The following is a 14,337-nucleotide window of genomic DNA, read 5'->3' as shown; positions in this document are numbered from 1 at the left end:
CTGATACCAAAAACAGACAGATGTTACAAGAAGAGAAAACTATAGACCAATATCTCTCATCATTATAGATGCAAATATTCTGAACAAAATTTATCCAAATTTAATACAATATATTAAAAGGATAACACATTGTGAGCAAATGAGGTTTATCTCAGGAATGGAAGATTGGTCTAATACTCAAAAATCAATCCATCTATGGGCTGGCCTAGTGCCTTAGTGGTTAGGTTCGCCTGCCCTGCTAGAGTGGCCCTGGGTTCACTAGTTCAGATCCTGGACATGGACCTACATACTGCTCATCAAGCCATGCTGTGGTGGCATCCCACATAGAAGAACTGGAGGGACTTACAACTAGGATATACAATTATATTCTGGGGTTTTGGGGAGAAAAACAAAGAGGAAGATTGTCACAGATATTAGCTCAGGGCCGATCTTCCTAAAGAAAAAAAAATCCATCTAATTAACCATTTTAACAAACTAAAACCAAACAATCAAAATAAAAAAAAAATCCCGGTAGTCTCAGAAATCACAAAATCTATCATCCATTTCTCAAAAAACTCTCAGCAGATTGAGAAGAGGCCTTCCTCAACCTGATAGATAGCATCCATAAAAACCTAAAAGCTGGGCCGGCCCTGAGGCCGAGTGGTTAAGTTCACACACTCCACTTTGGAGGCCCAGGGTTTCTCCAGTTTGGATCCTGGGTGTGGCTGTGGCACCGCTCCTCAGGCCACTCGGAGGCGGCAACACGCATAGCACACCCAGAGGCACTTACAACCAGAATATACAACTATGTACTGGGGGGTGAGGGGGCTGTGGGGAGAAGGAAAAAAAAAGAGGATTGGCAACAGATGTTAGCTCAGGTGCCAATCTTTAGAAAAAAAATTAACAAATGAAGAGAAAAAAAATCTAAAGGCTAACATCATACTTTATGGTAAAAGAATGAATGCTTACCTGCTAAGATCAGGAACAAGACCAAGAGGTCCCCTCTTACCACTGCTATCTAACATCGTGGTTCTACCTAGTGCAATCAGGGAAGGAAGGTAATAAAATGTATCCAGTTGGGAAGGAAGAAGTAAAACTGTCTTTATTTTTAGATGACATGATTGTCTGAAAATCCAGTGGAATCTACAAAACAACTACCAGAATTTACAAATGTTTAGCAAGTTTGCAAAATATATGGTCAATAGAATAATATAATCATTAATATCTATGTACTCACCCCTCCAACCCAAGAACTAGAATATTTCCAGTAACTTACATCTGGTATGTACTTTTTATTCCATCCTCATGTTTTAAAAACTCTTCAATGTTTTATATATAGTTTATATTTGTGAACACACAAATGTAAATAAAAGAATGAGAAAAATGTTAGAAGATTAGAATACGCACCAGTCTAGGAAGAGGATGAGAATAGTGTTGAGAGACGCTTTATCTATACCTATGATTCTATTATTTTCAAGGGCAATGTTTTTAAGCACAAACTTAGAAAAAAGACTTGAAGTAAATATGTCCAAGTGTTTGTACTGGTTAAATCTGAGTAGTGGCTGTATGGGTAGGCTTTTCTTTTCTTTTTTTCTACTTTCTATGTTATTTCTTTGTTTCTGCATACTTTTCAATGTTATTTCTCTATGTTATTTAAATTTCTAGAAACAAAAAGAAGTTTTTGGTTTTTTTTTAAGATTTTATTTTTTTCCTTTTTCTCCCCAAAGCCCCCTGGTACATAGTTGTATATTCTTCGTTGTGGGTCCTTCTAGTTGTGGCATGTGGGACGCTGCCCCAGCGTGGCTTGATAAGCAGTGCCATGTCCACGCCCAGGATTCTAACCAACGAAACACTGGGCCGCCTGCAGCAGAGCACGTGAACTTAACCACTCAACCACGGGGCCAGCCCCAAAAGAAGGCAGTTTTTATTTGGCATCATGAATGAGAAGTTCTGATGTACAGTGAGTGATTTGAAGGAGTAATAAAAAATCTTTCATATTATCATATTTGGAGATTTTAGGAATTCATTGGAAAACAAATTCACTGCACATTGTAATTGATAGAATATACATCAATTTCTAACCAGTGTCTTTCAAGTATTTTACTTATGACTGATAGTAAGAAATAATTTTTACTTCATACTATTGCTGTGGAACAAACCATGCCAAAACTCAGTGGCTTAAAACAACAGATATTAATTTGACTCACAAGTCTGTGGTTTCCTGGGCCATTGACCCACTAGGCTGGACCCAGTTGATCTCAGACTGACTCATTCACATATTATAGGTCAACTGGCTTGCTTATGCATCTGCGAGTCTGCTAAGGGCTCTGCTCCAGTCTGGGCTTGGGTGATGCACTGTAGCTGTTCCATGTGTGTCGTCATCATCCTAGGACCAGCATACAGGCCCAGATGTGACCTTCCCATGGCAATTGCAGAAGTGCCAAAAGGCAAGTGGAAACATGCAAGTCCTCTTGAGGCTAGGTTTTGAACTGACACCCTGTCATTTCTGCCTTTTTCTATTGGCCAGATTGGCTCCTGTGGCCAGGCTTGGATGGGAAGGTAGAAAATAGACTCCACCTGGATCGGAAGGTAGACAGTAGACTCCACCTCTTAAATAAAGGAACTGCAAAGTCACATGTTAAGGAGTTTGAATACAGGGGGAATGGAGATAAAGAATTAGGGCCTTCAATGCAATGTATAACACATTGTGTTACTTAATATATACTCACATATACACACATAAAATAAGACAAATTTTTACAAAAGAATTCTTACCCTTACTGTTACTGCACAGAGGGGCACGATCTGCTCCCTGCGAGACAAAAGCCAATCATCAAGAGCCAAGATTGTGGGGCTGGCCCGGTGGCGCAGAGGTTAAGTGTGCATGTTCTGCTTTGGCAGCCCGGGGTTCGCAGGTTCGGATCCCGGGTGCGGACGTGGCACCACGTGGCAAGCCATGCTGTGGTAGGCGTCCCACATATAAAGTAGAGAAAGATGGGCACGGATGTTAGCTCAGGGCCAGTCTTCCTCAGCAAAAAGAGGAGGATTGGCAGCAGTTAGCTCAGGGCTAATCTTCCTTAAAAAAAAAAAAAGAGGCAAGATGGTGACAGAGAAAGGGCATTTTATTATAGCTTGCTAGCAAGAAAGAAGAGGGCAGACTAATGTCCAAAAGAACCATCTTAAGGGGGGGCACAGAAACTTGAAGCAGTTATATAGGCCAGTAGGTTATAGGGGAGTGGGTTAGGAATCTTGACCCTCTGGTGTTACAGACTAGGAGTTGCCACACCTGATCTTTCAGTTTTCACTGATGATGGCTATCAGCATAGCCTCTCTGTTTGGGGGGTCATCACATTCTTAAGGAACTCAAAAGAACCAAGTTATCGTCCTATCGCAGCTGGGAGGTATATGCACTAGCAGGGGTCATAAAATCTACAGAACAGGTGGATCTCCTGGAGAGTGCAAATCCAGCTGGGTTAGTCAGTCAGAGGTCATTCAAAGTTATGACATGGTCTCTTTTCTGCAATATGGCTTCCCTTATGTCAACCTTGTGTTGAGGCGGTATCATTACTATCTTGCTCCTTGATTTATGCCAGGTTACATTATACTGTGCTATTCTTTTAAAAAAAAATGCTGATTGCTATTGGATTGTTTCATGATCTGTTAATGGATCACAACTCACAGTTTGAAAAATACCGTATTGTAACATAACACGAGCATCTATAGTAAATTTCTCTTCTTCCAGATGCTTTGTCCAGGATAATATGTGAATAACTTTGGCATATCCTGAGCACATATTGGGTGCTTTCTATGTGCCAGGCAATGTGCTAAGTACTTTATATACATCGTTTCATTTATTTCTCTAGCCATTCTTAGAAAGTAAATATTGTTATTATTCTAAATAGATAGATAAGAAAACTGAGGCTCAGATAGATGCTTTTCCAAGGTTACCCAGAAAGCCTCAGATTTGAACCTACTGGCCAGGGGACAGAGGAAGCTAGACAAGCACTTAAAATTGGCCATGGCTGGTATTTTTGTCGTGGATGATACTAAATATATAAGTTAGTAAGATAGTAATTTGGTAGATCATAAGATCTGCAAAGTTTGATATTCTCTGTGTGAACATGTGTCTAGCAAGATTTCTAGAGCAATACCTTGTGTGGTAGATGAAGAGGAAATGCAGTTTGCCTAATTTGCACATGTGGAGGCTTCATTATTTTTTTTCTTTTAACAGGCAAAGCACTGTTAAATTGTCCGTCCAAACTACTTTAAACATGTTAGGTTAAATTTGGTTATTTGTGTTTGAGATTCTGGTATTTGTAGATCTGATTTAATTCTAAAAACATTTCAGTTATTTGGTGACCAATTATCCAGACCACTGTATTCTTACACATCTGTTAAACAACCCCCTAATCTTTATTGACTGTTAAATTAATATCTTTGAAAAGTTAATTTATGTAGTGGAAACTCAAGCTTCATCCATTTGGACTTTCCTTCCATATTCCCTGAGGTTGCCTGTAAGTGCCCAGGCACGGTGGGGGCAGTTAGTTCTCACTGTTATGATTCTCTACCAGCATCCAATAAGATATCTTTCATCTTATCTGATCCTTGGTCAACTGTCTACACATGTATTGGCCCTTTTGTTTCCAGTGGCCGTATTACTCTGCTATAAGAAACTAAGAAAGTATCTAAGGCATCTGCCTAGGCCCTCCTTGCATCTATTTAATTATTTGGACTATGGCACCTTCTCAACCTCTACACAGGCTATGAGGAAAAGATCCCTTTGTATTTGGATACCCAAAACCAATAGTGAGGTTTTTGCCGACTCTCCAAGACACAGCCCAAGGTGCATTGAGTAGTGACCTCTCCCTGGGAACCTCTTAAGTCTAAGCTCTCATCACTTCTTCCAGTTCTCCTTATTTTTCATACTTAGCCCTTCCATTTTCTAGTTTGAGTCCATCTGTCTGTCTGAAGTGCTAGTCTTTTGAAATCCAGGAGCCAGGGAGTAAATTCCTTCTTCTCTGCTTCTCTTTTTCATCTGTATCACTTCCCTATGTCAGTAAGCACAGATTGTCTTAGCTGCTGCTTGAATGTTTAAAGGAGGTATGTAGTATAAGCCTGACTATTGGCTTTCTTTTCATAATGCAAGTGCCTAACTTAAGCTTGGATTGTGAGGCATCCACTTCAAAGAGGCATCTACTTAAAAGACAGCTATCTTAATAAACACATCTCCAGCCACTAGATAAAGAACCAGGTTGCCCCTCCCCCCAAGACTCTTTTGTTTTAGAGATCTTGGTTGATTTCCAAAAAATGACCATTTGTACTTCTTGTTTTTTCTCTTACTATGCTTTAAATTTCTGCTCTTCTGCTTTGAATTCACCAATAAAGAATGAGCCTGTGAAACTCTAGGCCCCACCCTTGACCCCAATAAAAAGCAGAATCCCTGGCCCATGCTCTCATTCTCTGTCTCTACCAAGGACCTCCCTGTATGGCTCCAGGCCTGCCATGTAACTTCCAGGTTTTGTAAGTAATAACCCCTTTTTCTATTTTCAAAATTTCCTGATGGCTGTTGCTGAGGGCACCTTGCAATCATAAGAACCACAAGGGCTGGTCCAGCTACAACATTGGTTGTTGATAGGCTGAGACTGGCACACAGCAAGGTGGGAGAAGGGAAGATCTAAGACGACATACAAATCAAATACAGGGATTATGAAAAAACAGTTTCTGTTTCCTAAATATCAGGCTTCATTTGTATACATTATCTAGACTATCTGGCTTTCAGGAGCTACATCTTTAAAGCAAAGGAATTGGACTCTGAGGAACTGAAGGGGCTGTTGGCTATCTATAGAGCTCTCCTAACCTCAACTTCTCTTTTCAACTAGTACATGTCTCCTTGCTTTGACGATTTTACATACTGAACTTGGGAAACATTTTTCCTTTAAAGAAAGGGTTAAAAAGTATTTGAAACCTCATTCCATTTGACTTTAATACCTGGTGGTTGGTAATACAGACCTTTGCCTATTGCCCTCACTGGCCTCTAATGTCTACCCGTGCCCCAAATGCACCAGTGTCTATTTGAAGGGAACCAAGGGTCTGTTGATGGGAGGAAGAAAAGAGAAACATGCATCTGGCTGGACTTTGCAGAGAGAAGGTTTAAGGTAGAAGCTAATGGAACTACTCAAGAGTAATCCTATGAATTTCTGAGAACAAAGGGATTCCATATCCCTTGATGATCAAGTATGGCACAAAGCAGAGCCCTGCTGGCCCTCAGCTCTGTAAGGAACCTGGCATTGTTCTGGCACCCCAAGGATTAGAAGCTTTGGAAGCATACCGAGATTATCCTTGGTATGGGCGTTATTCTCATGACAGGCATCATAGCCAAACAGGTATCAGATAGGAACCAAGGAAGCCAAGGAAAAAAAGAAAAAAGAGAATATGGTCTGTGGCCATTGCCACTGACACGCGAATATATAAACACTTTTTGAGGATTTCTAGAAATAACAAGAGGACCCTTGGGGGAAGACACTGAGGTACTCTTACTACTAATGTAGGTTCTATTTAGCTAGGATGCATTTAGCCGTCATATGACTGTCTCCAAAGCAAATAATGCTGAAGAAAGTTTTTCTCATCTAGAAAGGAACGTGTGCATTCATACAAATTCCATTGCAATTACTCTTGTTATTTAGGTTGTAGGACAACTTCTGGGTGAAGGAGTGATCCTCCTGAATAAGCATTTCCATGGTGTTACTTTTCTGTCTGAACAACAGTTCTGGTTTTGTTCCCAGCCTTACCTCTGACTCATCATTGTGAAACTAAGAAATCATTTAGCCTCTCGGTGCCTTAGAATCTCTCTTCTGTGAATGAGGATAATGGGTAAACCTTCTCTTGCTTCACTGAATTATTGTGAAGTTTAATTAGATAATGTTTGCACAGCCCTTTGAACTCTACTAATTAAATTGATGTGTAAATACGATGCTTCCTTTTATCAGGATACCTTGACTGAGCCATTTCATAAACACTTAAAGATGACTATGATAGGAGGATTCACAGGGAAAGGATTAATTTTTTTTTTAATTCATGTGAACTCAATTCTGAGATTGTCAAAGAGGCATATGAAAATACCCAGTTGGGGTTCTAATTGATAAGAATAAGGATATAGCCTCACTCTTGCTTAAGAGGTAACGGTTATACCTTCATATTAGGGTAAACTTAGCTCCTAGGGTACAGAATTGTACCCTATTGTGTGCTTTAGGTGTTGGTATTGTTACCAAAACTGAAGTGGGTTCCCTCCTGGTGAGTTAAATCAGACTCTACACCAGAAGTAGTTGTTTCACAAAGTAAACTATATTTGAGGCAAATAGGAGACCATGGAATCATTTTCAGAGTCATGGCATCCCCAAACAAAGGGAAGCAAGGACATTTATTTTGGATGGGGAATGAATATTCAACAGGGAGAGGTGAGTACTTTCTCTTGTGCAGGTTCAGTTGGAAAATGTACTGCTACATACACTGCAGGTGACAGTAATAAGGCCTAAGCACCTCCTGGAGAGATCTTAGCATTAAAAATAAGGCAAAGGTCATAGGCAGAGCTCTCCTGGTGGAGAGGCTTGATCTGGTTCAGGGTGGTTGGTGCTTGCACATCCTTAACATAACAAAAGGAAAAAGAACAATTTGGAAAAACAATTAAAATATCCAAACCCACCCTTGAGTTCCTCAGGTAACTAGTCGATGACAGTATTGTTTTAATATGTTGTTTATTCAGTGTATTTTGCTAAGACAACATTGGTGATTTACTTCATATTTGTCACGTAAGGAATCACAAAATAACAGATTTGCGATCATCTAATAAGAAAGTTGTACCCTTTGAGGTAGGTAATTCTGTGCGGATCATCCATTGGTTAGTCTACACTTATCAGTCCAAGAGATTTTCACCCACAAGAAAGAAATCTTAGAAGAATCAGAAATCTTACTAAATTTCCTGATGAGAATAGTTCACCCTAAAATAATTATCCCAATTATTTTTGAAAATCTGCATTAATAATAGGCCTTTTTCTTTTGCAAGAAATAAATTCATAGATGGATTAATTGGCTTGGGGAAAAAAACCCAAGCTTACCTCCATAAACCTGCCTTGGGCTTTAGTGTATAATTATATTTGTAAGCTAGAATTTTTTAATGATGATATTATAAGTACATAACAATTAGAGTTCAGATTTTACTGGCTATCCCAGCATATAGAGTTGATATGTTTTATCAGGAACTTAGACAACTGATATAAGAGTTTTGAAAACTACTACATATCAAGCTGAGAGTTTATAACGGCAAGTATGTCTATAAACTCTAATAGCTAGTTTATTGTATTTGTAATGTGTCTTATTACCTCTATACTTCAGGAATATGTCTGCTGATGGATCAGCATAACATAAAAGTACTTTGAACTGTTACAAACCTCAAATTCAGCTTTTGATTCATATCTTCTGAATTATATATTCTGCCTCAAATCTTCACTTGAATGATGAGTAGAATTACAGGCAAACTTCAGATATTTTAGGTCTGAGTTGAGGACTTGTGAAAAGTGTGAGGGTGTCTTAGTGAACTTCTGGGCATAACAACCCAAGTAGGTATATTGTTGACATTTGCAGAAGAAGGCAAGTAAGTATTGATTATTATAATCCAAAGGGACACTAAGGAAAACAAAATACAGATCCAAAACTAAAATATATAGCCTCAGGAGGCACAAAGAAAAAAAGAATTTGAGTTTGCTACTACAGGGAACCAGAGAATGAATATTCTGTTTAGGCATCTAAAATTCTGAATGAATCTATCTCCTCATCCATTGGGGTTTTTAACTAGGAGGATGAGTGTTGTAAGAATGAGTCCATTCACTATCATTTTTAGTCTTTCTTTAGCTTGTACTTTAAGAGAGTATTGTGTAAGTTTTGGTGCCGGCCTGGTAGCGTAGCAGTTAAGTGCACATGTTCTGCTTTGGCGGCCTGGGGTCCGCCAGTTCGGAGCGCAGGTGCCAACATGGCACTGCTTGGCAAGCCATGCTGCAGCAAGCGTCCCACATATAAAGTGGAGGAAGATGGGCACGGATGTTAGCTCAGGGCCAGTCTTCCTCAGCAAAAAGTGGAGGATTGGCAGCAGATGCATAAGTTTAGATAGAGGTCAGTCTGAACTCCGGTGGATTCAGCCCCATGAATCCTACCAACATCATAGAAGTGTTACCCACAAAAACTCTGGCACCTCTTTGAGATCTTCAACTGGGGCTTTATTTAGACACACAAGTACCAGTAAGTCTAAGTCGATATTCAAATAGCTGTGACCTCAGGATGAATAGGGAGTCCTCAGGGATTTTAGGAAAGAAACCATCAAGTCATTTAATATGTTGGCAATTGCATTTTCAGAGTGCATCTCTCCCTATCAAGTTAGCAGGTGTGGTGTCACAGAGGAGGAAAGACTGCACCTCTGCCCTGGGCCAGGACAAGTGGGGAATGTATGAGGCTTATTAGATACCCACCACTTGAGAAGTTTGTTTACTCCGAGGGAGACGTTGAATAAGAAGAGCAGAGTTTAAAGCTAATAAAGGGATGCCTAGATCAAGCAAAAGGTTGTCCTTTAACATTGTGAGAAATTTCTATTGTGAATTTAAGGATAAAATGGGAGACTGGGCGTTTGATTCCTCCTCCTCCTCTTCCTCGAGGAACGAAGTGCATTGTTCACTTCCTTTAGGTTTGTTTTGTTTTTTGGCTAATGTTCTTTCTGTTTACAGTATCTACAAATGTCTTTATCAAGTGACTCCTTTTGTTTAATGATTGAGAGTGTCTAATTGTTTTATCTGTAAAGCCATAAATTTATTCCAAGTCTTATTCTGTTTTTGTTCTTAGCCTCTTTCAAAGTGTTCAGTGCTGGAGGTCTGGGAATGGGGCTATTTCCCATTCTAGTTTTTCTTGTGTATTAAGCTTCCATTTAAGGCTCAAAGTTATTCACAAACAGTTAGCAGAGAACTCACTACTTCTGCATCAGGAGTTAGTGCTGAATGCTGTGTAAAGGTATTAAAGAGCTTGTCTCTGAATTTCCCACTGGATGGATCCTTTCTTTGCTTATAGGACTGAATCAGAGTCTACTCTCTGTTCACAGGAATGATTTGGGGGATAGTTTCCAAAAGACCTTGCCCAAATCTATACAGTTTTTCTAAATCTGCCTGATTTCTTATGCAATTTGGGGTCTTTGAATTCTACCTTTCCATCCACTTCTTTTGCATCTGAACATATATACTTGGGAGTGCTGGATTATACGTTCCTACAACTATTCCTGATTCCTCTGCAAATTTTTAGGCTTTAGAAAATTTTCAACACTGCCTTTCGGCTCAGAATAAGACTAGATCTTAAAAACCAAGTGGTTTTCCTTTTCTGAGGGGGATTTAACTTTATGAGGTAATTGCACTTTGGGGGTTTCTGGCCAGCTGGAAGGGAAAAGGAACAAGTCAGAAGGCAATGGAGAAACTTAGGCTGGGGAAGAGGAATGATAGGAAAAAGGCTATTAGATTTGTGCTAAGATTTGGAGGAATCGAAGAGAGAGACCATTTTTAGTTTACCACATTTTGTTTGCCTTGGCCAAGAAATCTTTTAAGGGAACAATTTTGGAATCTGAATATCTTTGCATACTTCCTCAAGAACATTAAAAAAGGCAGACCATTGGATGTTTGAGATTTTATTCCTTTATGTTGTAAGGCACCTCTCAAAGGAACACTTTTATTCACATCAAAGTTCCTCAGAATGGCTATTGTAGTTCTAAATTATCCTTGGTGAAATGATGGCATTTAGAAAGGTAAGTATAAGAACGTGGGATGTGGTGTAAATACACGTAGGAAGCAGCAGTCTACATCAGAGGTTGAGCGGTCTCTGGTCTAGACTGAGGCAAATCTGGGAGAGTCTAGGACCGGTCAGTTGAAAGTGCTGTACCTCGTGGCCTCAGCGCCCCTGCGGCCTACTGGCTGGCCCGTCTCCAGCTGCAAACCTGACTAATTTGCAGTTCCCCGCAGACAGAAAGGTTTGGAGAGATTTCACGGACAAAACAAGACTGAGGACAGTTCTCATAAAATTTTGCTAAGTGACCCGAAGCAAAGTTTTTCCACAGGATTTTCCAAAGTTCAAAAGCCACTTTCTGAATTTCTCAGTCCTCAGGGTCAGTTTGAGGAATGGATTTCTCTGACTTACCCCCATACCCTTCCTATGAACTTTTCTCTTATAGATACACAACAAAAAATGACAGGGACAAAGACAAATTGTGTTATAAGTAATAAGACTGATTTCCACCATGGATGAAAGTTCTTTAACTGATTGGATAATGAAAGAATTCCTAAAAAGGGTTCCTTATTCGTAGAAGATAAATTAAACTCAGCTTTTGGGGAGCTTTAATGAAAAGAAATCAGATTCAATGTGAGGCTTACCTCATCATCCCAGTCAGAGAGGCCAGCAGCTTCCTGTCCCTGCCGGAGGCTCAAGAAGCCACAGAGGCACCAGCAGTTTCCGAGTTGAGGTCTTGGATCATGGCCAAGAGAAGTTCTTGATTAGATCTTTGTGGATCCCCAATAGGGTTGAATACCGGCTCTCCACAGATATCACCCGAACAATCCATTGATAAGACAAATCTGAGTTTATGGAAGCATGGGACAACACTGCCTTGACAGTCCCTTGGGAGCAGTGGTCCCTGGAGCTAGCTCCTATCAGCCTGAGAAGGTTGATTCTGAGCATCTCTTCCCAATTTCATGTTCAGTGATATCACCTTGGCAGCTTGAAGTCAGCCATAGTAGGAATATTTATACCACAGAAATCATCAAATTTCACAAATCAGGGATTTTTTCCCCTAGAAAGCCAGTTTACCTTAGTAGCATCTTGGGGTATGGGAGCAAAGTTGAGATAGTTAGGAGATGTTGAAGTTTAAGGCAAGTCTTTTAATGCAGAGGCTTGATTAGGGTTGGGGAAGGATCATACTATAAAAGGTTAGGATTTGTGGACACAACAAGGAGAGGGTTTTGAAGCAAGGGTTTCCAAGAGTCTTGGAGAATAAACAGTCATTTGATACTATCTACTGAAAAGTCAAACAGTTTGATGTTAATTAAAATGAGTTTTTCACTAAGTTCCTGAGACAATGAAATTACTTGCAACTTTTATCTTTCTGAGCAAGAGTTTCCTGGAATAATAAAGTCATGTTGATGAAGATAGTGGAATAGTAAAGTCATATTAATGTACACAGTAAGCTATGTGGGTGTGGATGGTTTCGGTTCTCACATATAATGCCTGAGCCTTCAAATTATGAGAATTAAGGATATGTTTCCATGGAATTGTCACAGCAAAAAAAAATAAATAAAGCTCATAGGAAATGTTCCCTTGAAATCACTCTTCATTTTCAACTTTAACAAAAAGCAAAAAAAAAATTTTTTTCTGACACTACATCCTAATGGTATGTATAGGTCTTATCTTGACCAAATATTTAAATAGCTTTTACTGCTATTTCACTGTTGTCAAGTGATAAGAATTTAAATATATTGCATTTGTATACTCCCAGAACTAAATACATCATCTCTAAGAAATTTCTGTGTCTTTAAAAATACAACTAATGAACAACTTTATACTTCCAATCATTTGCCTCTACAAGAAAACAAGTAGACGACTTAGAGTATTTAACATCTGAAATAGATTTTTTATGTCTCTTTGTGATAATTTCAACCATTAAATACCATTTGTATTATTTCTTTCTTGTCTTTAGTAGAATGATAAGGTCAGAAGTCTGTAAGGGTTTGGAAATGAATTAATTGAGAGAAGAAAGAAGACATTTTTTAAAATTTGACTGATAAAAGAGAATGTTTAAATCACACAGTTGGAAGGCATCACGAATCTTCCCAATTCAACCCTTCCTCTAGCCTATTGTGAATATTTCTAATGGGGAATAAGGACAGTATAACATTTCTCTTTGTGGCATATTTTATTATTCTTAAAATATTCTCCATATTGAGCTAAAATCTTTTCTCTTACTTTGTTCCCTCCTTCCTTCATTCTTCCTTCTGAAAACATACAGAGTAAATCTACTCCCTATTCATTTTAACATATTGGAGATACTACCGTGACAACCGGGTTTTGCTTTTTGTTGTTTTTTTTTTCCCCTGAGATAAGCAGCCTGAGTGTATTCACCCATTCTCCTATTTCAGAGTGCTCAGTATGTGGACTGGTACTGGTCTGTTACTGTTTCTTGGCCGCTGGGAACCATATGTTACAGGTCCACAACAAGATATGGAGCTGCTTCCCTCACTGAAAAAATCTTGCTATGAAAAAGTCAAGCTAGCTGAGTTAAACAGTGTGTTGAGTGATAGAGTTGCCTTACCTTATGGCACAAGCTTTTTTATCTTGTCGCAGACTGACGGTAAGCCATTAAACCAACCAGTTTGATAGCACTTGCTCCACATGACATGATTTCTTGATCTGTTCTAATCACTCTTCACTAGACCAGCCTCTGCAATGCAACCAGCATTTCCAGAGAAAGTCTGCTAAAAATATAGTGGCAACATTACATCCTTGTATCTGGACACTGTTTTTCTTAGTGTAGCCTAATAGTTATTTTAATGACTTTTTAATCAAGTACAGAACCTAGTCAGAATTATACATTTATCCCCTTTCAAATTCTTCTTGCTACTTATAGTCCATCCTTCCAAAGTGGCTACCTACTAGCTATTCTATCCAGTTTCGTGTGGTTTGGAAATATAGACTATACAGCTATTGCTGGGTTAAAAAACAACAACAACAAGAAAACTCAGTCACTTTAAACAACCACTTTCTTCTTTCAATTTCTTATGAGTCTGTGGTTCAGCTGGTCAGTTATCGTGACGGTGGCCTGTTTCTTCTGACCTTGACTGGGCTTGCTCAAGCATCTGCTGCCTTCAGCTAGTGGTTGCTGGAGGCTGGCTGGTCTGGGATGGCCTAAGCTGAAACAACTCAGCTCTCCTCCACAGGATTTGTATCCTCCAGTAGACTAGTTTGAGCTTGTTCTCATGGCGGTGACAGGATTCCAAGAGAGATAGGAAGCACACAAGACCTCTGTAAGGATCAGCCCCACCCCTGGCATAGGGTAGAGCAGAGAAAGATGGAAAATGGACCTGGAGGAGGACAAAGATAAAATAACTATCACAATGCCCATGTGTTCTTCCAAATTCTTTATAAAAAATTTGAAAATAGCACTGACAAATACTTTTCATGGAAGATCTTAATAGACCTTTTTACAGATGGATCGAGTGTTTTGGAATATGTTATCTAACCAGCCATGACTGTACCAATAGGAGCTTTCATCCACCCACGTTTTTCCCTCAT

At 39.4% G+C, this 14,337-nt stretch overlaps 1 protein-coding gene and 1 long non-coding RNA gene across 19 annotated transcripts in view; one reads left to right on the top strand and one right to left on the bottom strand.

Moving 5' to 3' along the window:
- MTHFD2L (methylenetetrahydrofolate dehydrogenase (NADP+ dependent) 2 like) overlaps positions 1 to 14,337 on the top strand; it is a 142,555-nt gene that overhangs the window by 99,086 nt on the left and 29,132 nt on the right. The window lies entirely within an intron of this gene.
- Positions 9,168 to 14,337, bottom strand: part of LOC123283801 (uncharacterized) — a 95,543-nt gene continuing 90,373 nt past the window's right edge. For both annotated transcript variants that reach the window (XR_011502193.1, XR_011502194.1), the window contains one exon: positions 9,168 to 14,126. This is a non-coding gene — a long non-coding RNA (uncharacterized lncRNA). The remainder of the gene's footprint in view (positions 14,127 to 14,337) is intronic.

This window comes from Equus asinus, chromosome 3 (genome assembly GCF_041296235.1).
Source record: "Equus asinus isolate D_3611 breed Donkey chromosome 3, EquAss-T2T_v2, whole genome shotgun sequence".
Lineage (NCBI taxonomy): Eukaryota > Metazoa > Chordata > Mammalia > Perissodactyla > Equidae > Equus > Equus asinus.
This window is presented reverse-complemented; position numbering and strand designations above follow the sequence as displayed.